This window comes from Corvus hawaiiensis, chromosome 13 (assembly GCF_020740725.1).
Source record: "Corvus hawaiiensis isolate bCorHaw1 chromosome 13, bCorHaw1.pri.cur, whole genome shotgun sequence".
NCBI classification, from domain to species: domain Eukaryota; kingdom Metazoa; phylum Chordata; class Aves; order Passeriformes; family Corvidae; genus Corvus; species Corvus hawaiiensis.
In genome coordinates this window covers 1,642,564-1,670,403 of record NC_063225.1, presented here as the reverse complement: position 1 = coordinate 1,670,403, position 27,840 = coordinate 1,642,564, and the positions used below count along the sequence as shown (strand labels likewise).

At 39.1% G+C, this 27,840-nt stretch overlaps 1 long non-coding RNA gene across 1 annotated transcript in view; it reads right to left on the bottom strand.

The window, feature by feature from the left end:
• Positions 1-27,840, bottom strand: part of LOC125332472 — a 251,308-nt gene that overhangs the window by 117,952 nt on the left and 105,516 nt on the right. The window contains exons 5-7 of the long non-coding RNA XR_007206505.1: positions 25,095-25,198; positions 23,498-23,636; positions 22,998-23,132 (exon numbers count right to left, since the gene is read on the bottom strand). This is a non-coding gene — a long non-coding RNA (uncharacterized LOC125332472). The remainder of the gene's footprint in view (positions 1-22,997; positions 23,133-23,497; positions 23,637-25,094; positions 25,199-27,840) is intronic.

Genomic DNA, 27,840 nt, shown 5'->3' with positions numbered 1-27,840 from the left:
ATCGATCATTACATTTAGAAAAGAGGACATTCCATCCTCTACTAATTTAATTTTTAATAAGCTATCAATTTAAACCTGAATTCTTAGGTTTCAGTTACTTTTGGTTTTCCCCCAGTAAGTACAGCGATCTTCCTGAGATAAACTTTTTCATTTCAGAAGAGGTCTGTAGCACAAGACAACACTACTTGCAAAGTAAAGGAATGATGCTTTGGCATAGATTATTCTGAGACAGAAAAATTTTGAAGTTTTCAAGATCTAAAGCAAGGCTTAGGGTCTTCTAACAGCTAACTACTCATCACACATTCTGCTTCCCATAAACCCCTCTGAGAAGACTGAAATGCAAGCATGTGAAAGCTCAAAAAGCTGTTTCACCTACCAGAAGAAGAGTGACAGCCAAAAAAATTTGAGGGTGAGTTTTCTCCAAGACACGAGGACAAGCTTCATTTTTTTAGCACTTAAAAGCAATAACCAGTGAAGATTAACAATCTGACCAGATCTGTCCAAAAAGTCTTTTTGAACCCACCAAAAATTAAAACTTATCTTTTTTTTCCCTCTTTTTTCCTTACTGTGCAATTTTTGAAAACATCATCTCTGAAAAGTGAGAATGACAGGCAGAGAAATTATGAACTTTCTCTAAAAGCAGTGAATTAGCTTTCAAACATTAAAGATGCAAATTAGACAAAATAGAAAAAATTGCCAACTGTAGCACAATTTTATATACTGAAAATCTGAACATTTTAAATTCATAAAATCATTGAAAGTTTAAGTTTTAAAAATTTATAGAAATCATAAATAAGTACCTCTACTTCACTGAAACAATATAAATAAATATTTTGGCTTTGCTTGGTTTGTTTTGGGGTTTTTTGTTGATTTATTTTTGTGGTTTTCTTGATGTTTTTAACAGGCATTATGTTCTAGACTGTTCTTGGTTATTTGAGCAATTATGAAGGTGGTGGAAGGTATGTTCAGATCATAATATTTGAATACAAATTTTCGTAAATTTTGAAGTCATTTGAAGCTTGGATTTTTGTGCTGACATCTGAACTGCCAGCCTCTCCTGACGATCATGTTTTTGCCTGTTTTTAACACTAAGAAAGCCATTTTAGCACTTGGTTTATTTTTCTAGGGTGTTAATGTGTAAGAATAGTTTATATTTTCCAACAAACTAATATGAAGACTCTGAAAGGAATGAATGAGATTAGTCCATTTGGCCCAGCTCTGAAGCTGCTATATAAGACACTGATTGTCAGTGACAAATCTTTCTTTGTCTCTGAACCACTTTAGAAGCTTCCTAGAACTGTCTGTTGACTACATAAATAGCAAATACATCATCTGGCACTCGCAAACCAGCTCCGTACAATGCCACGTGAGTCACTGCTGATCCTCCCATATGGCATTTGCTTTATCGGGTGTGAATACAGCCAGAAGGAAGAGAAAAACCCACAATACCACTTACAAATTAAGCTTAACATGTTTCAGTGCATTCTTGTTTCCAATTCCTGTTTTTCTAATATTATTTCCTTTCTCTGTGCTATTATAGCAATACTAAACTCAGATGAGATGATAGCTCAGAGTTCAATTTCCAACCTGGCTTCTGCATTATCTCTCAAAAACCAGTCAAGGGGCTGTCCAGAGGTCAGACACCTCTGTGAGTAATTTTTAAAAGTTAGAATGATATAAATCTTATTGGTTTACATTAAGTAGCCTCTGAAAAACACCTGGGAATAGAGAAGATTGAAGGACTGTGTTCCATGGCGATACCTTCCTGTGCTGACAAGCAAAACCCCTTGAGTGAGCCCAGCACCAACGCTCACAGCAACAGGCACTGCCTGGCATCAGCACCCTCCAGTCCTGCACACAAAGCCCAGAGCCCTGGAAGGAACGCTGCATTTCTGACCCCAAACTGATGCTCAACACATACACAGCAAGAGCCATAGGTACAATAAATAAATATATTGATAAGATCTTCTGGATGTGTTGGGGGCAGGTGTCTGTTGTTTAGCTTTTAGAATAATTTCTGGTAAAGAGGAAAGTTTTACTAAATGAAATGTCTCCACGTTATTCAACATCCCCAAACAGCATACAACCACTTACAAACTCACTTACAAATACTGTTATTGTAAATTCTTTAACCAAGAAAAAATACTTTTTTACTGCTCCATTATTTTTTATTGACTGTTTTCAAAATAAGCATGAGCCTGCATGTATATATTACGTGATTGTTATACTGCTATATCAACTCCACTTTATTCATGAATATCAACACAAATGGCCCAGAACTTGGCACAGAGATGCTTTGCTCATAAATTACAGTGTGTTTTTACTACGATTGCAGTAGTAATTTAATTTCACTTCTGATTTGAATTCTTCGCTCCCTCCCATGCACAGAAAAAGAATAATTTGTATAAGAAACAAGGATAAATTGATTAATCTTAGTAATTACTCATCTACACAATACGCACTTTTATCACACAAACACACATAAAAGCAGTTGTGTCTGTGGCCTTCCTTCCACGACGACAGATGAACACCACAATCAATTTAGTGATAACAGTCTGAGCTGCTCTTCAGGACACTTTGAAATATGCAGACTGAGATCTCGGCCACCTTGAAATCACCGAGAGCTTTGACAATAAAGTCAGCCAAGTTGGAATTTCATCCTTAATCTCTGCTCTGCCAGCTATCACTAGAACATGCAATATGTATCCTTTCAAGGATTCTGTTTAGTGTCTCTAACAAAGAATGATTTCTCATTTTGATATTACAGTAACATGACCCTGACTTTTTCCAGATATGTATGAACATGTAATGGAAACAATCACTGTTCTGAAAACACTAATCATTCCCATTAATTACATATTAAAAGCCTGGATTTTACTATTTTACTTCTTTTATACATTTTTAAAATTACGTGGGTCAGAATATAAGATTAATCCAGATTTCGAGTAGCTTTTCTGATGCCCTCACTGCCAGCATTGTTCCTTCCCTGTGTCTCAGTACTCTCACCACACTTCCAGTTGGTATTTCCACCCTGGGCCATACCCTCCCTAACACAGACACAGAATGCAACGCTTCTAATTACTTTTACAATTAATGCTGACAGAATCCTATTGCTGCTCTTCTGATTAGTGCAGATCAAAAGACGACTCCCTCACCCCCCACCTGTTTTGTCTGTGGCACAGCCCCAGCTCTTAGCCACCACGGAATGCAGGACTGAGCACAAGCTTATTTGCACCGCATCTCCATTGCTTGTCTGAGTGAAAGGTGTCTGTTTGCAGACTGAAGAGGCAGCTAAAGCTTTGTGGAGCTGTATTTATTACTTTCTCCATTGGTTCAGAAAGGTTTTAGAGCTTTTGGTAATGCTAAAACACACAGTATTCTCTCTCAAGTCTTTGCTGTGAGAGTTTATCTGCTTATCCCAGTAATAAAGTCTGATTTGCATTTTAAGAAAGGATAGAGTTTCAAAGGCTACTAAGCCAAGGGGATCGATGCACAAATATTTGAAGGCAGGCTCCAGGCCCTCAATTCTTCATCCAAATTTTGCACTGAGCTCTAAAAGCAACTGTGGGCAAGATTTCACTCAAAAAGGCACAAGAACAAACTATTCCAAACCAGCTATTTTTGCATGTGTCAAAATGGGATAAGTGCCACGTGCTACTGCTCCAAACACAGCCTTTGCCAAAGGTCTCTGCAGCACTTCCGTCATCTCCAAGGCACACTGGATCAGGCCATGAGCCACTCCAGAGGCTCCATTTTCAAAGATTTCTCTGAAATTAAAGTTCAGATTACTTCAAAGGGAACATTAATATGCTCTGTGGAGCTAACAGCAAGACTGATTAATTATCTGCAAGTCTTCTGGTCAGTTCTGAAACATTTTCTTTTTCAGCTGTACCTGAACTTTGACGTATTTGTTTTGCCAGGAGCGCAGATGTCAGTTTTGGTTCCAAACATTTTGGAGAGGAGCTATTCTTCATTTTGTATTTCAGACAGGAACGGGGAGCTTTGAGAGGAACACGGCTATCTGTCTTTAGCAATAATTTTGCTCCTCATTAGTGTGAAAGGTTTCTGTCTTCTTCCAGCCAAAGAAAATAAGTGAGCTTTACCATAACTCTTAGCATAACTTGTTATGAGCAAAGCAGTTCCAAAATAAAGCAAATACTTAAAATTAATACAGAAGGAAGGAAGTGGTTTTCAAATAATTATGAACACTCTAAGTCTGCTTGGATATTTCATGAATCGAAAACGGGCTTAATTTATCAGAAAACTGATGGTTTAATAATGATTTACCTACGTCTTATAGCTAACAAGTGGCAGAATCCTAAAACATGTGATTATTTATGTACCCCAAACTACAGATTACTTAAGAATAATTTTTACTTAACATAACTGTTTGTTACTCTTCAGAGCAAATGAGAAATAAAATTTATTTCTGCAAAATTCTTCATCAAATATATTCCTTTTATAGTAGTTAATAGTCAGACAGACATACATTCATCACCCTGTGTTCTGTTTCGGTTCGTAACTGTTGAAAGCCCACAAAACAATGTATGTTCTACTTTATCATTGTCCTGAAAATGGATGAACACTGTAACATTTGTAATGCAAGTGTAAGACACGCTGGCAGAAGACCACAATAAATATCGATCCATATGAAAACAAGAAGGTTTTAAACCCTTTATCCTAATAAGTCCTTCTGAGCATTAATAGCAATTCTAATCCCTTAGTCATTAATTTTCCTACGTTACCAGTCTGGATGCAATTAAGAGCAAAACATTGCTGCCTATTTGATGAAGAAAATGTCATGCTGACGTGATTGATTACGTTTATTTAAACTGGAGATGGCTGACGTTTTCCAGGGATACTTCATTCCATTTTTATTATTATTTTATCAAGAGAGGCTCTTAATTCCCCCTGCTGTAACCCACTTAAATAAAACTTAGGAAGAATCTGAGAAGCATTACATGAAAGATTATTGCTGTATTTTTCTGAATCTCTGGGCTACACAGGACTATGAAAAATTAAATTAGGTTTAATATTTTCACTAAATATAACACTATTGTCAAGGATTTACTTGGAAAGCCAAGTCTAAAATTTAACTATACAACATGCAAGGTATATAGAATATACTTTACAAATTGCTGACCAGATAAATAATTTGACTGAACAGAATATATACGCTATTTTATTACGTGTCCTGTCACTGCAGTAGCAGTAAACTTACTACGTTATACAATTCCTTTGTTTAAATATGAAAGACATTATGAGACAACACAGCTTGTGTGAAAGCCCAAGAAAACATTTTTCTTTCTTTCATTCCTAATCAGAGAGTAATTAAAATCATCCTCATGCAGCATTTGAAAGTATGAACTAACCCATAAATGTATAAATTTGCCAAACAACAGGGACAACAGCACAGAATTCAAACCTAACAGAAATACCTTTAAAAGTATCTTGCTGTTTTCATAAGCATTAGAGGCAAGAATACAAAGTGTTTATGTATAATATTTCTGCTCAGAATTAGCAAACTCTCCTTTAAAATACCCAGGACTCTTGTGCAGAAGCATCCAAAGACCCAATGCCAAGCTGTGGTGTGGGTACCAAGGGATCACACAGACCAGCTGTAAAGATGAAACAGGATTTAATGACAAAGCAGAGCTTAAGTCACAGCCAAAGGCTGGCAGTGGAAATAGATGGTAAAGGGTAGGAAGGAGAATATTATCTTCCCATGACAACATCATCCCAACAGCAAAGCTCAGAAAACTCATAGCAACCTGAAGTTAACCTGGAAAGAGGGAGGCATCTACTGTGAAGCCGTATCTGAAAGATGAGAGGAGGAAAAGGTTGAGAGGAGGAAATGATAGTTAACTTTGCATGAAAAAGGTGGACTTTGAATTTCAAACCACAGTTGTTCAGATGTGCACCATCTAGAGACAACACATCACCCGAAGGTGACTCCTGCTACATCCCTCAGCATGAATTATGTTCTTCAAGAGGTGAAAAAAATCAAAGTGAAAAGCATTATTTGTTTTCATTACCACAATTGTATTTATAACCACAAAAGCCCCACGAAAATGATGGGCTAGGCCTGATTGTTCCTCTTCCTCAGGCATCCCACTCCACTCGTGAATTCTGACCTGTGTCAATTAGCTGCAAACCAGGACATGAAATCTGCTGATACAGATTACACTCTTTCCAGATATATTTTGTCATTCATCATGAATACAGTGTACCTGGCAGTAGGGTGGCCTTATGAGAAGTAAATTGAGCGAAATTAGCATTTGAATCGATGCTACGTGAAGATAACAGCCTGCAATAATCCCATTTAACAGCTGTTAATTGTCTGCTATAAACCACAGTTCAGCAAATTTTGATCACACAACTGAAAAACCTCCCTAATATACATGAAGAAAATATACCAACTGATGCACAGAAAGAAATATTCAGAGAAACACATCTTAAATTCATTGTAAATATAGATTTCATGCAGATACCATATCTCCTAACTGCATGTTCATCATAAAACATTGTCTGTATGCAAATATTGTCATGAAACATTATACAGAACTATATATATAAAATTTTTTCTTTGCTTATTACAGAGAAACATTAAGCTTGTAAATCTTAATGGCAAAGAATATTCTTCAAAGTAATGAGCACCTTGCTAAGAAAATGTTCACGTTTCTGTGCGTTGCCCACACCCAAGTGGCCAAAGATGTGAGCAGTCCACCAGTTAGACCACATTTTCCTGCCACATGGAGACTTACAAAGTCATTAAAAGCCACAGCTCCAGCTGCAGGATGAAGGGATATTTCTCCATTGCTCAATCTGAAGTGCACCCTAGAAGAAAGTACTGTTCTGGAAGTCAGAGCATCCTACAGAGGGAGGTCATAGTGTTTAATTCTTAATCTGTAGCCAATCAAGAATAGATGCCTACTGGTTTGGAAAGAAAAAAAACCAAAAAAACCACAACCAACAAAATTCAGAGACTAAACATTGAGATATCCTGGCAATGGATGTGTCTATTATGAGGACTCATAATCAACACAATGAGAAAGACATTTTCTTGACATGTCTGAGATAGGACAGCAGGAACACAAAGAACCCACGGCTATCACATGATAGCAAAATAGGTATAGCTAATTTGTCTTTTTTAAGAACAAGGAGCCATAAATACTTCATCTTCCAGCTTCCTATATTTTGTCCAAGAGCTCAGCTGAAAAGGAAATAGCATCATGGGTATCTTGTGCAGATGCAGGTATTTAAGAGGACTTGCTCCAGTGCTTTGCTGGTAATAAAGATTTTACAGCACTGTTTGTTGGTTTCCAAAAAGGACAAGATGCCGAGGCATTTATCAAACTCTCTTGCTTAAAAAGCCTATAACATCTTAGCAAAAAGGTTAAAGGTTGTCCTTTACTCTTTCATCTATCAAATAGAACACAGTACAGAGGTAGAAGTGACAACCATGATGTTCCCTAATTAATCAGCACTCAGATAATTGATGGGGCACACGTTCCGCTATGGAGCTCCCAAGAAGTTAGATTTTTTTCCTTTCATTCCTCATTCAGCTCCCATTATATGAGTTTTTCAAGATCTTTTCACCCTTGTTAAAAGAATGAAATGTGGAATAGACTCATTTCAATCCCTCCTACATTCTTACAAAAGCTTCCCTGAGAGTGTTCTCTGACACTCTCAACGGTCCTGCCCCTCTCTGTTCCAAAGACTCTGCTGTTGTGATCACACCAAGTTTCCATACATATTTTTAGTCAATAGGGTGCTATAATAATGCTTTCTTTCCTTTTTTTTAGACTTTCTTCACACATTTCTTTCATTACTGCCTTAGTTGTCAAGGTTCCACTCTTGGGTTTCATTCATTCAACTTCTGATGTACTTTTTATTCAAAATTCCAACAACATAATTTCTGGCACAACATTTAACTTCAGCACTTATGTCCAATTTAAAGCTAACAACTGCCCCTTTTACATTCAGACTGGCAGTCTACTCATCACTTGCTACAAAGTGTCCATTGATTTAATGAAGGAAGAACTGAGCTAAAAATTATTATTATTTTTTTTTACTTTCACATTTCTCTTGAAAGAACAAATTTATGAAAAGCTGTAAATTTAACAGCAAAGGAACTCTTTTTCCAAATTTTGTTGACTGTCAGGACTTCCTTCTGTGCGGAATTAGAAGTTGTGCAAACTTACTACACACTGCTAGTTACTGCCCAGATCATCCTTAAGTTCACCTGCACTAGGAAGAAACTAAAGTTTCATTTTTCATTTATTGTGAGAATGATACAGAAAAATTTCTTATGCCAACCAAACCAAAGCTGAGAACAGTGAGGGAGTGCCCCCAAATGAAACAGCCCCCTTAAAAAAAGGGCATTTGGCAAACTCAACACAGCAACTTACAGATGGATCCAGCCACATCTCAGTTGTTGCATCACAGGCTCACAAGACAGTGCTGTGCCATTAGAAATTTCAGCAATATATATTTAAGATACAAATTCAATTGTCAGTTGCATTTCAGGGCTCATATCCTGTCAAATACATTTATTGTGTTCAGAATGCTGTTTCAGCACAGTCACACTGAAAGTTTCTCTCAGCTCAAATCACACCTGAGGTGATGATGCTGATGCTGCTTTGCATTTAAAGGATTTCAAGGCAAAGATAAAGATGCTGACTAAGGCAGGTACCCAGTAGCTGAAGGTTTCTCTGCCTTTCAGATTAAGAATGAGGTGTGAGCAACCACAGATTTCCTGTAGATGGGATGAAGACAAAATACAGATCATTCAGGATGTAGCAGCATAGCTGACTGACAGATTGGTTTTCCTTATTTGACTTTTGGACTGCCCACAGAGTGCCAGTTTGACAGACTGAGCTAATGCAAGGGAAGTGGACAGGAATCTGCAGCCAGAGATAGACGGTGGAGAGGACAGGACAGGATTTCCCATCTAACTGGCCACACAGTCTTAAATTGACTAATGCAGGAGCACAGAGGGGAGCTTTAAGGCAAGTGGCTAATGTAAAAATATGTTATTGTGCCTCTGTATTTTCCACTAATTCATGAACAAGCTGAGATTCTGCCGTAACATTTTTTTAGGCAAGGAAAATACACTAAATTATATACAGAAAAAGAATGTTAGCAAAGCTACAAATTACCCAAAAATTAAGATAAAACATTTTCCTTTTAAATGAAAGCAGGCTAGGTTACACTTTAACTATTTTGCTTCTTGGTTAGGTTTGTGTCCAAGTTTGTGGTATCCAGTTCAGATCAGGCATACTTTTCTCAGAATTCCCAATGCATTCCCAATGTATTCTGCACAGGGAGAGAGTAAACACTTTCTAGAAATGATTCTATTTATAAATACCATGTGATTTCTTTTGCTTGAGTAATTTTTAAACCATCAGTAATCAATATGCACTTGCTGGTGTGGACATATGGACAAGAAACTCCAGATTAACCTGGTAATGGATGTAAAACCCATTTACTATTTCAGACCTATGAACAAGCTCTCATGCTACCAAAAAATTAATAAAAATTAAACAAAATTAAAAAGAGAGTGGTTGGGCTTACCCCTCACATAACTTTTTGTCTGAAAGGGAAGAAGGTCCTTCATGGCAAATCAGCTGATGGCTTAACACACACAGTCACGCCTTGTCTTCTCCCAAGGTCTCTTGTTTGTCCATGTGCCTTTCCTCTACCTCAGATCAAATTTATCCAGGAGAAGGCAGTGCTAAACACAAAGTCAGTCCAGTAAGGATTAATGCTGAGAGCCAGGCTCAAAAGGCAGCTACTTCAACCACCCTCCAGGGGTTTGGGACAGACCCATTAAAGCAGGGAAACGAATACAGCAAACTGTACACTCGCTGATGTGTGCAGTAAATTGCCCATGTGTTAATTACTGTTTGCCAGAATGCATTTCCAGAAAAGTTCACACAGAATCTGGAAATTAACTGCCTCCTGGCAGCACAACAGTGTTTTCAGAAACCACATTCAGATGTGATGCAGTAGCACAAGTTGCAGAAGATAACCCCAGACAGGATCATGCCCACCAAGCCCTGACAAAGCACACAAACCTGGACACATTTTCCCCTACCAGCCAATCCCCTTATTTCACAGGAGAGACGCTGCGTACCCGCACTTCCAGTGCTCAGGTGCAAGAGCAGAACTCGGTCCCTCGACACCCTGGCTACATCCCGGGGGCACACTTACTTCACTTTAGTGTCTGCCAAGAAAGGCTTTAAATTTCAGCCACTGAACAAGCACACAGAGCCTGAGGCTGCTCAAAACTAAGCTGGCTATTGCTTCTCCCATGCCAAGGATGAGAACAGTATTCATAGGTTAGGTCCTCCACCATCCAGCTTCCCTGGACGGCCAAATCCATTAGGGGGGCAGGTCTTTTGTAACCCACTTTCTGTATTCTCCCTTTTCCCAAGTTATAAATAATAAACATTCCTTTCTTCTGATGTTCAAGACAGAAACCAAACCCAGATCGATCATCTCTGAGAGGACGAAATTAATAAGACATTTATTGGGCCACAGAGAAAAGTGAAGACTTTTTGGGAGTTCAGCTGTGCTGCAGGTGAGTAGAGACATGACTCCAGAGATTATTATTCATAGAACATCAAACAGCTTCAACAGAAAAGTCTGGAATAGATAAATCTCAACATGTTTTATAGGGAGATTTTAATGACAAATTGGTACTTGTACTTTAAAAAAAAAGTCTCTTTTTTAAAGTATTCATTAATTTCAACTCACATATAACTTTGAAAAAATATATATATGTATTGCAAAAGGCCCAGCACGCATGATTCCCATTTTGGGTTTACTATTTTAACAGCAAACTATTATTGCAAAATTCATAAACTGCACCTTATTCCTGTTTATTTCTTCATAATGCCTTCTAATTTTCAGCAGCTGAGTAAGATCATAATCACGGTCATTTTGCTTCAATAAAAGAGACTTAAGGAGTAGGGAGTTGTTGCGGTGAGCCCTGGCTCCTGCCATGGTGTCCTGGACCCAGCTGAACAAAGAGCCCAATGGTTTGATTCCTCTGAAGTCCAGGAACCACAAAATGGCCGCCCGCCCCAGTGTGGCGCCCTCAGGCAGCTTGGCGGGAAAATCCGTTGGCCCTGGCGGGAAAGACGTGCAAACCTGAACGTCCGTAATGGCCGCCGCACTCTCCTCCCTGGCTGACATCATCGATTCCCTGCCGGCCCTCATTCACCCTCCCCGCCTTCCCCACTCCCCATCACTGTGCTGGACGTGTGCCCGCCTTCGTTACACCCCCCCATGGGCAGTGCCATTGGTTGTGTTATGTCCGCTGCGCCCTGAGCAGAGGGGTAGAAAACCCGCTGTCAGAGGCTATTCAGGGCTCTTCTCGGCTCTCCTCAGTTCCTCTCCAATAAACCCATTCCTGCTCCCCCGAGAAACGTCCCCTCGCCTGCTGCTTCTCTCCTCGCACCTTACCCACCGCTGGCTGAGGCGAGCCCAGCTCAGACCTCGCTCAGCCTCCCGCGTCCTGTCGGTCCCCGTCCCCTGCGGCTGCTGCGGGCCAGGTGACTGCCCGGCGCTGACCCCCCAAGCTGGCCACTCGGTCATTGCTGCAGCAGGGAGTAATATCCCACGGCAGCTAAAATATTCATCTACTTCAGCATTAGTGGCTTGTGAGATCTATATAAAATCTGAGAGTCCTCTAACCTAGGAAAGTACACAACCCTAATGCTCTGGAGGTTGCAATGACCTTGACAGAGAAAGGTCCCGTTATTACCTCGTAGATAACCTGCAAAGAGAGTGTGGATTGCAGAATATAAAAGAACTGACACTGCCTTCACCATTTTTGAGAACCAGTAAAACAGTCTCTTGAACCACCACCATCCTGCTGCTGCATGTGTACCAAACTACAGGGACAGTCTTTGAGTCAGCAGCATTAAAGATGACTTTTAGATAAACTCTATTTGGGACTACCAGTCAGTACTAAAAACAAGAGAACCCTTCCTGAAGATTATTTCCCCACCTATATTTCGACTCCTAGATGCATTTGTGACTTTTAATACCCTTCTGTTCAAATACTGATAAGTACTTGTTGTAAAGCAATAACAATAAAAGAAGGAAATAATTAACCTATTTAACTTGATACTGCATCATGGCATAAAGTCAATTGGCCATGGAAATGTTATCTGAACGTTCCAAAGCAGCACTGGCTTTGGGAACAGCATCAAGATAGATTCAGCCATCAGCAGAGACCATCACAGCAGCACCATTACTCAAAGTTATTAAGGGAACATGCTTTCAGGATGTAACTCCGATTCTTTTGATGAAAAAACTCATTTAAAAGATCACAACCAAGCTCTCTTGAATGTTCAGTTAAATAATGTGTGCTTTCCTTCAGCTTCTGCTAAGAGAAAGGGAAAATAGGATCGTTTTGAAAGCGTAGGTCATCTGGAAGGAAATGCTGACTCTTGGAGCTGCAGACACAGCTATTTTAACCCTTCATTTTTTCCAGCAGCTCCCAAGCATCTGTCTGAAAACTCACCATGCTATTTCCAGGAGTTAACTCCTCTGTCTTTGGTCACTATTTGCTAATTATAATGACCACTACATCCTCAGTGGAAATAGCAGAGTACAGTCTACCCAGACATATTTTCTTCCAGATTTATTTAAATGAAAATATTTTGTTTTAAAAAGGAAATCCTTGCTCAGTGCAGGTATTTCCTCCTAAAGTTTCACAGGTTTTTCCCTCAAATCAAAGTAGTTTTAAACATTAAACATTTGAGCCACAGTTGGTGGTTATGTCAAGGAGGCAGTAGAGATCCAGAGAAAGATTTAAATGAGAATTTAGATTTGAAGCATACCTGGGGCTACAGTTAATTTTGAAAATTATTTAAAAATTAAAGCAGTATCAATATTCTAAAGTTTGGTGGCATGAACCCTAATGTGGGGGTCATTGGAGGGAGTGTGGGAAGTGATCTGTCTTTGGAAAAGATATTTCAGAAGAAAGGTGGAAGGACAAACCTACACAGTCAGGTAGGACAAGTCTCTGTGGCTTCTTCATGCCCACTTGTGGGTTCACCATACCCACTGAACCCCCACAGTTTAGTGGGAATGGTGGTTTTCAGTTAAAAGTTGAACTTGACAGTCTTGGAGGTTTTTTCCAGTCTTAATGATCCTATGATCCAGAATGTTTACCCTTTTGGACACTGACATTTCACCAAACCATGACTACAAAACATGGGGATGTTCCAAAATTCACATTATTTCCATAAATGTGGATATTTCGTCTTCTGAAGTTCCAGTTTTGAGCATAGGCTTTGGAGATACAGTATAGAATTTACAGAAATATCCAACTGCTCTCATGTCAAATCATCCCTCTTTTGCCTAGACTGATAACAGAATTTAGAACTCTTTCATTCCATACACACAATCATTAACTTCACCAGTTAAAAAAAATTTATGTACTTAATCTTCCCAAGGGAAAACCATATTAAAGCAAATAGACACTATTTTAACAGAAGCTGAATTATTTTCAACAAAATGTCTCACTAAAGGATAATATTCATGTCCTCAGCTCATCTGCTGCCCATTAGGTGCACTCTATTAAGTGGAATGAACAACAATGTGCAAAAGTGCACTGATTCCTTTTCTCTGTTAAATTACACCAGTTTTATGGCTTTCTCTATTACACAGTCAAAAGGGAACATTGAAATTGCTGCTCACTACTATTACAGGCATGTCTTTAGACACCTCTGGAGAATTTTGTCCAAATACACCATCTTATTACGCCTAAAGGACAGACCTGTGTGTAGGCATGTGTCTTTTGCTCACTGGGAAACTCAGTTCACACTTTCCTATTACCTAATGGGCATCTGGGTGACTTTTGATGTCAGATTCAATTTCAGTCAAAGTGGTTGGAACTCATTCAATAGATGAAACCAACTCTGCAGCCTAAGCTCAGCCTGAATTTTAGAGTACACTTTTAGGAAGTGCAGCAACTACAGCCTTCAACTACTGGTCATCAATCTTAAAGTGTTGACTGAGGGCAAGTTAAGGGTGGCTCTGCCCTTATGTCTGCAAACAGTCTGAGGTATTGGTATGGTTTAGCCACAAAAAAATACACACATAAAAACAAAATAAGTATGAAGAAATGTGCAAAAAGCCAGTTTCTTTTCGGAAACGCATGGATGTGTAGGCAGCACTGTCTGTACAAGCAGCAGAAATGCACTGGTCTGCACATTTTAATTCATGTCAATCAGAGAGGAAAATTCAGCTTAAGTTGTCCAAACCAAGAGAGGCAATCTAAAACATTTTGGATGTTGTGGACAGTTTGCTCTGTCTTGTGAGGCATGTTTTCTAAAGACTACTTCAAGAGAAATGAGTGGGGGAAAGCAAAAGAGGGCATGAAGTGCAACAACTTTGAGGTCTTATTCTACATTCAGATGAAATCCCAAATGCTTACCAAAACCGCCTTGAAATATTTATTTTGATTTCAGTTGTGGCTACTTCTTATAACTCATGGTTATTTCTTTAAAAATTCAGAAATCAGCAGTCATACCAAGGCTGCTGAATTTTCAGCGTAAGGAAATAGTCCAAAGCATTCCCCATATCAGGACTAACTCCTCATTTATTTTCCTATTTAAGAGAGCATTGCTCTGCATGCAAATGGGCTGATGCTTAAAGCAGCATTTCACTGATGAAATATCAACATGTGTTATGAATACTGATGAAATTCATATTCTCTTATAATGTAGGACTGCATTTTTCCAATCCCATTGTTAGGTGCCTCTGACTCCAGCTCAGGACTAGCACATATGCCTTTTCTGCCATTCATTACAGTCTTTCCCTCTCCTAATGCTTTCAATTATATTCAGCCCTTGTTTCAAAATGGAATCCCAATATTTTCAGGCTCATTTTAAAGGGCATTTTAATAATGCTCAAGTTGTGTATAGAACAGTTAAAGGTAGAAACAAAGCAAATGAGATTTTAGATAAGATTATCATATTTTCAAAGACTCTCAGGAGATCAGGATGCTGAATTGCCCTTAGTTACAATGCAAATTGAACATCCAAATTCCTTCTGTGAGACCAAAAACATTTTACTCATGTACAAAAGAGAAAGACTTGAAATTAAAGATGACCTCCTCCATTACCTGCAGTATCTTTTGTGTCTTGGCGCTCTAAGACATTTCCAAACCTTGTCTCATCAGTGCATCACCAAATAGATTTTCTCTGCAGCTTCTGAGACACAACAAATTGGAGTTAAAAACTCCTGTGACACTCAAATACGAATCACTTGAATTTCTGGGTGTGCTTCTGAATTACAAAATTACCTATGCATATTATTTTCTGTTCAACTTATTTCATTTTTATGATGGAAAGGCACTTGATTTGGCAATATTTCGGTTTACATTATAATGGTTTCTCAATAAATCTACACTAAAACTAGTTTTCTGCTATATTCAAACATTTTTAGATTCAGCAGAATTGCACTGAAACGGAACCATATTCTAGCTTTCAAATGGTTTTAACATTGTAAATTTACTATTTTTCAAAAGGTATTGACAGAAGATTAGAAATAGAATTAAGCCAAATTTGCAATAAATGAAAATGGTCTATACTGCTTTTGATCCCCTGTTGACATTTCCAGCAGGTGGTCACTTTTTTCCTGTATGTCCCTCAGTACCTTCTGAAAGATAATCCCACAAAAGTTATTATATCCTTGTGAGTGGAAATTCACCTCTCCTATCAGAGTTTCAGCTATCTAATTCAGGAGCTGTAAGTCTGCTTTTTTCACAAACGAACAAGTTTTAGTTCAATGTTTACCAAAACTGATGGCACTGCTGCCCTAAGTTTGAGAACTTGGAACGTTCCCTCCTTCCCTGCTAACGAGGACGCCAGATTAGCGAGTAAGAAGCAGTCTGTGTTTCACACAAGGTGAGCGTTACTGGGACTGGATACTGAGAAAATCAATGAAAATGCTGAGACTCAGGCACAAGCTCCTGAAGTCACTCCATTTTTCTGTGTGGTGTAAAGCAAGAGCTTCTCCCCTGCACAGCTCAGGGCCTGGGAGAAAGGAATAAGGGATTATTAAAAGCTCAAACACGTTCCAGCCTGGTTCCCTCATCTGCAAAAGAGCTGTGGGAACTCCAGCCAGGCCACAGTGCAGCCACTTTGCAGCTTTCCCAATCACCAAGATCTTTTTCAATTTTTACTGTTTTTTAAAAAGTTTGAATTTAAATGTTTTGATTTTTTTTTAATTTACCATTTTAGAGCTAACTGCACCCTAACATGCACACACAAAGAGGAGTATCCCAACCTTTCAGTAAGCAGATGATCCTCTGCCCATCCATGCATTTAAGGACAGAACACTACAATTTTCCATAAACCCAGTCTGTGTGTTTCCAAGTGGAGATAAGTACATTAAATGTCAGGCTTACTCTTTCCTCCCACTCACGGGAAACCTCTTTCTCCCTTTTTACTATCTATTATCCCCATTATGACCTTTTATTATACAAAGGTTCTTGAGGATTATTTTATTTTTATTCTATACCCACATGACCGGGGTAGAAAGAATATTTTCATGATCTCTCAATAGGACATGTGGGTGCTATAAAAATAAATGTTCTGTGGTTATGAGAAAGTTCAAATTATTGTTGGCTTTATAGATAATTTTTTTTAACAATTTTATTAGTATCATCTCTAGTTTTAGCACTAAGTTGAAAGCTATTCCTACAGTGCATACGCAAAGCCTCATCAATTCTGACAGTATGGCTATGCAAATATTCTCCCTTCAAGTACCTTAATGAATAATTAATATTGTGCTTAGAGATCTAGCTGAAAGCACCAATCAGAGGGTCCAAATAAATTGGACTGGTATTGAAGAAATTGTTCCCCATGCTCATCAGAAAGATTACTGTTTCTTTTAGAGAATAGCTTTAACAATATGAAATAAAGCCCTTTTGGAATAACCTGCTGATATCTGCATGAATAATCAGAGCAGCTATAAGTTATCTGTCACAGTGCTGGCTGGCATTCAAAGACATCTCCTGGAAAGGTATTGTTTTGTAATGACAGAAATCAAACCGATTTGGGGAAAGTAACAATCTCTTTTTGTCTTACTTCTCCTTCATCTTTGAAATAGATACTTCCAGCACATCAGTTTGAAATTAAAAACAAGTGACAAAAGCCATTATTTTACTGCAGGAAGGACAGAAGGTAACCTGCCAGAAGTCGTCTTATATCAAAATAACTTTGGATTTGCCGGAAGAATATTAGCTCTCTGTGTTTATACCCTTCAACAACTTGGGTTTCAGCACAGCTCATGAAATACACACTTTATAAAACTGACACATGTTGGGCATCCTGATCCTGTGGCTGTGTTTCCATGCTAAACACAGCTCTGGCTGGAAAAGGAAGCATTGAGGGGGCATATTGGGAGGGAAAACTGGGACCAAAAGACACTGGAGGCATTTTCTCTTTCCTTAACAATGACCACCAGGTACAATTACCCACACTGAGGAGCTACTCACTCCTACCTAAAGACAATGAAACCTTTATACAACCATACAACCTCTTATTTAAAAAAAAAAAATACTGAAACCAATTTTACATCATTTCAGATAAATCCTGTCATTATGAGTCTGCGGCAATTTTTCTAAGTTAGTGTGTGTAATCAATCGTAGAATATTTCAAAACCAAAAAAGAGCATTTATCACTCACTGATTAAAGGTAGGGGTTTTTTTATTCTTGTGAAACGTGATCGGTGAAAAAATGTCAGGTTTTACATCCTCCCTCCCCAATGTAAAAGGTCACCAGCCTGAAAAACTGTTTAATACTTCGTTTCATGCTGTATATAAGCCTGTTGCCTTCAAAAATTAGCACTTTTCTGCTCACTGTGTGTTACCATTTATTTGGATACCGGGAATTCCAGATTCAGATCCCATGTACTTGCTTTCTAAGTTTCCAGTGTAGGAAAGGTTCAGTGTTCAGAAGAGGTGCTAAAACAATACCCAAAGCATTTTAGAGTACCTGGGAGCATAGAGGCTACGCCCTTTCTGAGAAACACTAGAAACATTTAAGGAAACCAAGCTGGGATCCATTTATTTGGATGGACATCTGCATCCATGAAGCTGTTCCAAACCCATGGAAGTCTCAGCCCACTGCATTGGGTGTATAAAGCAGAGATGAGCAGAATTACCAAAGTCACTCTGGAGTGGGAGCTTCCATCTATGCCACGGACTGCTCATGGATTCAGCACCAGGGTAACTGCATTACTTGGGCTTTCCCAGCAGCACGAACAAGGAGCTGCTGTTCTGTCTTGGCTGTCTGTTTGCACAACGCTTTCAACTCAGGCATCAAAATAGAGAGTAGAAAAACAAACAAGAGAAATGAAACTTAAACCGGCACTTCTAATGTATAAAATAATTACTTTTCCCCACCTTGGTTTGCTTTTCTATAACCCCTGCAAGACCTCCAGATTAGTGTGTCAAATGATGGATGGCCACTCCTTAGTGGCTGTGCTCACTGCAGCACATCCCCACCACACCAGCTGTGCTTGAAAACTGCACTTTTCCATTGTGGGAAAGAACTTCCATCCCCCAACTGAAAAACTGAGCTGGCTCATGAGGCAGTGACTGAATGATCCCCAAAGGATTGTAAAGACTTATATAAGGTATTTAACTTTCTTTTACGATGCTCTTTTCGACCATTCTACAATTATGTCTGTGTAGGTCATTAAAAAAGGACCCAAGGCTTTAAGGGTGCTATTAGAACACCTGTGAGAACACACAAGACGATTACAAAAGCGTACATAAAGCTTAAAGGCAGTTGACAGCATTGCAATCACCAAAGTCCTCACAAGTGTCTAGTGACTCAATATCTGGCAGAGTTTACATCTAAAGAGACACTTGGTCTCAAATCAAAGTTTTCAGAGTCTTTAGGAGGCAAGAAGATATCAGATAAAAGAATGAAGAGCATGACCTAGCTTACTGAAAATTACAGATAAATGCAAAACTGTAGCTGATATATAAATTGGCTAGACATTAAAAAAAAAAAAAAAAGAAGTTGGAAAACTAAAAGCAGATTTAGCTTTGCCTGTTAGCAAATCTCTGGTGATATGGCCAATGCAGAAATTTAGATTATAAGCAAAAAAGTTAGAAACAAGCCCACAATAACTGGAACATTTTACCTTCTTTTACACCTAATATCAATGGGAGCTACCAGCAAGAGTGAACTGAAAACTAGTGAAAATAAATTAACGTAAGAAGGAATAGCCTTAATTTTGACTGTTTTCAATAGTTATTGCCATGCTTAGAGTTCACTGAATCATTTTGGCACTTTCCAGTCCTAACAAAACTTCAGAATCAATTTAGATTATAAAATGTAAAACAACCTTGATTTATGCATTCTCATCCATAATCATCACTGAAAAATGTAAATATTTTGTTGATGGCTGTCTATGTTGTTGATCAGATGAGACACTGAAAATGACATCTTATTTTCACTGTCAGATCGACACATCCTGGCAGGAGAAGCAAATAAATTGTTTTCACCTCAATGAAGCGTGACAAGAAAAACACAAAGGGGAACAAAAGTATGCAGGCATTGCTTTTATGAAATAACTATTAAATGAATTTTTTAAGGCTAAGTCTTCATGTCTGAGGAACCATACCAAGAAGATTTATATGGGATTGATACACTAGACTGATACAAGAATAAAATATCATTCCAGGTTCAAAAGCAAAATTGCAACCACTTTGCAGTACGAGAGGCAGCAGAGGCACCCCTGCCTGGTTCTGGGGCTTTCGTCCAAGGGGACATGTAAATACAACTGATGGAGTTTTTTGAGGAAGAGCAGAACTGCCTAAGACTAACAGGTTCAGTAACAGAGCAACGCTGGCTCCTGACAAGTAATCAAAGCCAGGCAAGCTGAAAGCATCTTGCTCAATTTCATTCTCAAGCCCACCTTCCCCCTTCACAGCTCAGCCTCCATGCAAATAAACATGGCTTTAGAAAAAAGGAGTGCAGTCAAATTTAGTGAAACACAGCCTAAAAGTTTTGCTTTGACCAAAATTAGAAGTTCAGTTTGCTTACTATGGGAGCTTTTCAAAATCCATTTTTTTTACTCCCAGCCCCCTTTAATTCAGGTCATAATACAGAAGAAACAGAGCAAATCGAGTCATTCTGAAAACGTCCAATGAGTTTTGCAAAATATCAGCAGGCAAACATTTTTTTAACGCAACAAAAATTCCCCAAACCCCTCTTCTTGTCAAGGCCCAGGTGGAGGGTCCCTTGCCCAGGCACCAGGGCACAGTTAAGCCAGCCTGCTGCCATGGCCAGTGTCTGTGGTACAGCAGGACTGCACACACTAAGGATCACCGTGGGTGATCCTTCACACGCGCACCAGCGTCCCAGCGCTGGTCCTCACCCGAGGCCGGGCCGCACTGCTCCAGCTCCTCGAACGCAGCAGCCCCAGCCAGTGCTGAGACCCTCCAGGGTCCTCCCTTCTGCCCTCCACTCCTGCAGCTCCTGCTCTTGTTTTGCAGCCCCTGCAGTGAGGAGCTGCTCAGCTGCCTCTCACACAATTATCCAACCTCCTGGTTAAACCCCAAGGCTTACACAGGGCTTTGTATACAGGCAAGAGAGCAGCCTGAATCCATGATCCTCTTTCAAGTGTATGCACTGGTGGCACAAAGTCCCCTCAGATGATCCCCTCTGTCCCTCTGCTCAGTTACATTTTCCTTAGGGAGCACACAGGGCTTCGTTTCCCCTGGAAACTCTAGGAAGGAGTCACAGGTCTCAACTGGGTAAGTCACATGGCTAAGACCAGTGAAGTCTGCAGCCGTGAAAAACATTCTGTGAGAGATGCTATTCTGAAAGACAGCAAAGAGATTTTTCTTATTTATTTATTATGCCAATTATGCTGGCTTTGAACCTTTTGGTGAAGATGCTTTATCTTTGCTTATCCTATCACAGAAATTTATTTAGTTATTTCAAAATCAATTTATTCACATCAAGCGACCAGGAGCTGAGAATGCAGCCCTGACCTCCAGTGTAACCTGGGAGGTGTGAATGAGATCCTAAAAGATTGTGTCACTGCACTGCCTTTTCATAGTAAACAAAAAGCAATACATCTTAGAGAAGCAAAAATGAAATAAAAAAGCCAAAACCCAGAAGCACTAGAAAACTATGTCCCCAAGCCCCTGGTGGGAATTGTTTGTTAAGAGTTCCTGTCTAGATGATATCTTGCTTCATTGAAATATCTCTACTTCTACATGCCAAATGTGTGTGTGAAACTCTCTGAATATGAAAGATCCTAATTTTGAATGACACTCATCATCATACTCTCCTTCTGCACAGAATGTGCAGCATCTTCTGCATAGCAGCTTGACAATATCAGTGCAATTATAAATTTCTGTGCAGTGGAACTAAGGTTATTTTGCATTACATTAATTTATTTTTTAATGTGTTTTCCTCCTTTCCTTCCTCTGCAGACATAGATCACATTCTAGTTATTTTCTGCAAAGGGTTCATTATACTGTGCTTAATAACTCAGAGAACCTGGCATTTTACTAGCAAACATCTCTGATTCTTAAGCACAGGAAAAATGAATAAATGCATTTACCAGTACGAGCAGTCCTGCAAAAAAAGTCAAAATGCGAAGCACTTGACCTGCACTTGAATGTATTTTCCCTTCCTCTCTCCCATCGTGCCTTTGCTCTCTACACAACACAAAAGCAGAGGCAGCAACCACTGCTGGATTTCCAACACCCACATTTCCTAGCTCAGGAGGTACAAATCTGCACACTGGAGCCAGAACTGGTCTTACCACTTGCACTACAAAACACACAGAGAGAAAAATATCCCAATCCACCACAGCAGCACAGGAGTGTTCAGAGACACACACACTTACTTGCTTGGGCCCAGGAAGGTAATTCTTAAAACCACCTTATGCTTATACAGTTAATTTGATTTTAAAAGACAAATAGATGCAGCATGCAGTTAATTTTTCCTCAAAACATGCAAATCCTGACCACCTTTGTCAACAAAGGCTTCACAGGTCATCAAAAATCAAGCTGGGACTTCCAAACAAGAGTTCTAAAATTTTAAACCCACAGTTCCCACTCTCCCTATGAATGTTTTTGCCTCTGGGTCCAGACTGCTCTGGGTTCTTTACTCCTAATTTTTCACATGAAACTTTCCTACTAAGGAGAACATTTTCAAAAATCCTTGAGGAAGAAAAACAATGCTACACAGGAAATACTATGAATCTCAAGGTTTTCTGAGTGCATATCACAACAACTGCTGTTTAGGATGCAGCTGATATTATATTACTATTTTACAAGAGAAGGTCAAAAGTTGACTGGCTAAAGGGGAAAACCCCCACAGCATTATTTTTAGTGTCAATTCTATAGAGATATCCTTTTTATCTTCGCAGTTCTTTTTGCACGTGGAACAAAGTTCCTGATCTCTTGCAGTTTTTCCCATCTTTTAATGATCTTTTAACTGTTTTTAACAAAAAAACCCCAAAAACCAACAAAACAGGACAAAAGTATATCCTATCTAGGTGTTCAGCCAAGGACACCTTCCACATCCAAATGTGCTTCTGCAGAGGCATTGCTGTCCAGAGACAAATAGTTCTAACTCCTATGTCTTCAAAAGTACAACAGCAGAGACAGAGAATGGCTAGAATTCTTTCTGAGGTTAATTCCACGAGATCTGGGCTGTCCACTGCCTCACCCCAGGTGGATTACTGTGCTGTGTTCAGAAGGTCGTCCTTCTGTCAGGCTGTACTGTGCTTCCCTAAGGCTGCTTCAAGGTACCTATGATCAACTTACTACAGCTCTTCCTTAGCTGGTGAAAACAGCACACATGAACAAGACAACAGTCACCATTTCCCATGTTTGGAAGCCACATGAAATGATCACACAAGTTATTTTGCTGCAGAAAACAATGTCTTTGTACAAACTCCCTTGTGCCTTCACACGCTGTTTCTCCTACCTTAGCTTTTGTTTGTACCAGCTGTGTCCCTGGTGGGTTTGCAGGTGACTGAATGGGCAGATGGACTGGAAGTTCACACTCTAAACATGCAGCAAAGGACAGTCCATGGGTTTGCACTGCTTCAGTTACCAGGATCTGCAGAGATGTCAAAGACATGTTATTCCCCATTTGGCAATATGCTTTGATTGCTAATTAATGCAAACAGCTTGTTGTCTACAGTAATACACAATTACTTCTCGGTGACCAAATGGCTCACAACAATTTCAACAAGCAGTTCAGGAGCCAAAAGCATTCCATAAATAAGATGCTGACACTAAGCTTGTGTACTTTTATTTAAAGACACAATATTACAGCCATCTGGAAAACCATTTATTTAATAACATCCAGCAACACAGGACTGGCCACCTGTTAACTGGGAAATTATCGGCAAAACAGGTAGCCAAAGGCATGAGGGCATCCAGCAGTCAGGGCTAGGGAGGAAGAAAGAGACAGTGACTGACCTGTAATGGCTTCTTTTTTGCACCACTCAATTTTGAAAAGACAGACAAATTTCTCTGGCAGACCATCGTGGAACAAATCCAGACACCAGGAAGTTCTTTTACTGTCACAGGAAGGAACAGAGCTCTTCTTTCCATCTTTCTTGAAGAAAGCAGAAGAGTCTTTGGTTAGAGTGTGTACCAAAGCAAATGTGCTTTCATAGTGGCAGTGTTCAAATGCATCACTTGCACAACACAGAGCAAAACCCCTGCGATTTCTATCCTTCCATGTTCCATCTGTGAGCGAGGCAATTTGAGATGCTGCTGATATGCAGGAATTCAACTCTGAACCCCTAATCCAAATAATGCCATGGATAGTTTCAAAGATGTAGCTACCTGCAATGGTTTAAAACATAAATGGGATGTACAAACACTAATTTTCGGGGCTCAGTCATGCCCAAATCTGTGTTACATACAGAGATGTAGCTTAAAAGCACCACTCATCACCGGAGGAGATGACAGCACTGCATCCTACAAAGGAGCCAATCTTCCAGTCCTAACCTGACTCCTTACCTGCTTCTCTCTACAGCCACAAATGCTTGCTCTATTTCCCATTAGCAGCCAAGTCTGAGCACCATTTTTCACCTGTTACTGATGCTTTCATCAATACCTCCCTTCTACTGCAAGTACTACATTTCCAGTCACCTTGTCAGTGGAGCTGAGCATTTTTTCCTAGTCTACCCACCACTCTTTTGTTAAAAGCATTATTCCTTCCCTTGCTGTGTCTCATTTAAACATTCAAACTGACAGTCTATTAGGTGTTCTGGTGGCAGCTTCTCAAGAGATTGAGGCCTTGTGTGTGTCAGCCCCCTGACACACAATCTACATTTAGCAGGGAGGTGGCAGACACAAAGAATATCCTTTTAAATTAGAGAGCAAGGCAGAGATTTGCAGAGAGTGAGTGAAACTGCTCTGAAGACATGGCTCCTCTGGAAATGGGGTTACAGGGTAGGGCAGCTATTTCTGAATTGCCCACGCCATCACCGTATCAGGCAGTTCAAGAGGTGACACATCTAAAGCGGGCGTGGAGGAGTTGTAACTTTATGGTCCTTCTCGTGTCTGAAGACATGAACATTGTGATGGGGGGTCCCTGTCATTTCCCTGTGCTGCCAGTTCTGCTGCTGCAGGTGGCAGAAATCAGGAACATCCCTGAAGTTATCAAAAGCTGGAGGAGAAAAAGTGGGAATAGTATGAAATAGATTCCTAGTTTGATCATGTGGCTCTTTCACATCCCCACTTCTGCAGGTAACAGACACAGCACAGATGGAGCCTCTGCTGAAGGAGTTTTCTCTTACTTATATTAACAGTACATAATACAAACAACTCTCAGAAAGGAATAATGCTGCCAGCATTTCCATGAAACCTGTTCTTCTTGAGGGCAATAATTTCTTGAACTTTCCAGATTTATGATCATTGTTATTATTGCCTTTTAACACCACCCAACCATATCTATTTATCTTTGTCCACATATTATCAAAAAGTCATCCTTCAGCCATTTCTATTAATAGCTTTGAGCACCTAAATAAAGCAATTAAGGAAGTCAGTCAAATGTATTCTTTACCTAGCTCAGATGTCACACATCTACATGAAGCCCAGATGCTGGAAGTGATGTATGAAATTCATAGTTTCACTCCTGTAACAGATGCCACAGAAGCTAACCTCTCCCTATACAGGAAGAAAGAACACTGATTAAAATAAAATATTAAAAAAATACAATCAGATAGGACTCTAAGTCCCAAGCTCAGTCTATTTCAGTCTCAGAATACTATTGGAAAATTAGGTGCTAATGGTTCTATCTCAGAATGTAAATTATATTTTGTAACTTGCAGTGGAATTCATGCTAATATTTACTATTGCTAGTATTTACTCTAAGGAAGCAGATTCTTACAAAATAAATAATGGAGGAAAGGCTGTCACTTTCATCCAGTAGGTACAAAGAAGGAAATGATGCCCTTGGGGTTGGCCCTTCCCTGCACCCCCTCCTTCCCCCCAGCTCAGTGGGAATGGGGATCACTGAGGGATTTAGGGCAGAAACCTTCTGCCTTCTCCCTTTCCTCTCTCCTTGGATTTTGCACTCTACATTCTTTCCTCATATGGCTATGGCTATTTTTCCATTAAAGGCATTTTTTTTCTACTGCTGAAGATTCCTACTGACAGCTCTTCTCTTGTCTAAAATAAGTTATTCTGTCTTCTTTTCTGGGTAACTGTAAGGTGCACACACACAAATATCTATTTATCTATTTATCTTCCTCACTGAATTTAGTGCCATTTCAGTTCCAACACAATTTTTTTTTTTGTTAACAAAAAAATTCAGTTCTAAATTTTATATGGGCCCTTACTAGTCCCTAAATTCATCTCAATACTACATTCTGGAATGGATTTGTTTTTTCTCTGACTTCTCAAGAAGTATCAAAGTCTCACATTAACATAAAGCCATAGATCAGCATCAACTTTAATATATATCAGTTCCCTGCAGTTAAGGATTTTCCAAAAGGGATTCAGAACTAACCAAGAGATTAAAATCAAACTCAACTGATTTGGAGAGCTGAGCTTTGATGATCCTTGTGGATCTCTTCCAAATCAGAATATTCTGTGAATATATTCCAGCTCCTTTATTTACCTGATCTCACAAACCATTATTTTTATTGGAAGTTTCTACAGCTTTCTACAGAACTTGTTCGTATCTGTGACTGCCAACAATGTAAGCCCTTGTTATCAGCTACAGCCCATTTTATAAAATCATCATTTCACTGGTTATCCACCCCATTCATCTTGCCTCTCTATTAAATTCTCTGCCATTTTGAGTGCCATGTCTTCAATCCAACCAAAACATGTCCAAAAAATGTGCTGAATTTGTTCAATTTCTTCATAGATATAGCCAAAAGTACAGAGTAAAATGAATCTTTCCCCTTAACTCTGCACTACTGGCAAATGAAGGGATATTGCACCCTCAAGTAACACTCGATTATTTGAACTATGAGCCACAGCTATGTTATATTAATAATCTTAATAGACACTTTAATTTCTTTCAATCCAGACTTTTCCTCTAAATACTTCCCTTTCTTGATGCTTTTAATAACCACTCATATATTATAATATCCCTACTTGCTGCTGAGCTTGCCATTTCTAGTTACTGTCACGTGGAACGGGTGAAAGTTATGAAAAATAATTTATTATGAGATAAAAGTAATTGTGTAATCAGCATTAAATAAGTTATTCCAGGATTATTTTTCAACTCCTTCCATGGCTCTGCATTTTATTATAATTTAGTCTGTTTCAGAAAAGAAGAATCAATGCTGTCAGGAAACAATTAAAAACAGACTGCAAAATCTGTTTTGAACCAATGTGTGAGTTTACCTCTCCTTAGATTCATTCATTTCAATAACTAATATTAAAGTAATTGTTGAAAGCATTACTGTTTCTTGTCTTTAAATCTGTAAGCATTGACACAAAGGCTTTAAAAATTTTAGCTCCATTGCTATGTTGAGAAAAATGTGGTTCACCACTTATTGTTCTGTACATTAAAAAAAAAGCCACACTACTTAAATTCCAGTACCCTGCACATTTCATCAAAAAAGTCAGCACTGTACTGACTAGAAAGGGACTGCATTAATGACTCCAGCCAATACTGAAAATCCTGAGATCAGTAGTCAACAGACAATATAAAATGAGATAGTACAATTTTAAAGACTCAGTAAAACTGAGTAATTCCAAAAAGCCTTGAATTATTTTCCAGACACATATGCTACTAAAAAACCTACTAAAAACAGGCCTAAAGCTCTTTCCACAGCCAAAAGCCAAGACTTGTATTATGCAACACCTTAGTTATCTATAATGTGTATCATGCTGAGCCATTCATCCAAGAATATCCTTTGCCTCCTTTAGGGTAAGAGGTAATTTAACCTCAGTACTAGCTCATTTCTCCCAAGATTGCCAGTCTTGTGAGAAATTACAAGATTAGCTTTACGATGAGAGCAAATGTGCATTAGACAGTGAAATTTAACCCTACCTTCACCCTCGGGCTGATATACAACACTGAAGGAACAGTTTTTCTTAACCTATTGCAGTTTGATAAGGTGAAGCACCTGAGTTGCTATTAAATGGTAAAATATACGCATTTTACATTCAGCACTGGAAGCTTAAATACCTTATTGACAATCTTTTATTCCCTTAATATACTATTTCATTATAATGGCCAAAATCATCATGAAGAAATGCAGGAATACACTCTGGGAGTCAACCTGAGTAATTCAGTATCCTTCACTACCAACATACCATTTCCAATATTCATCTAATATTGTATCTCT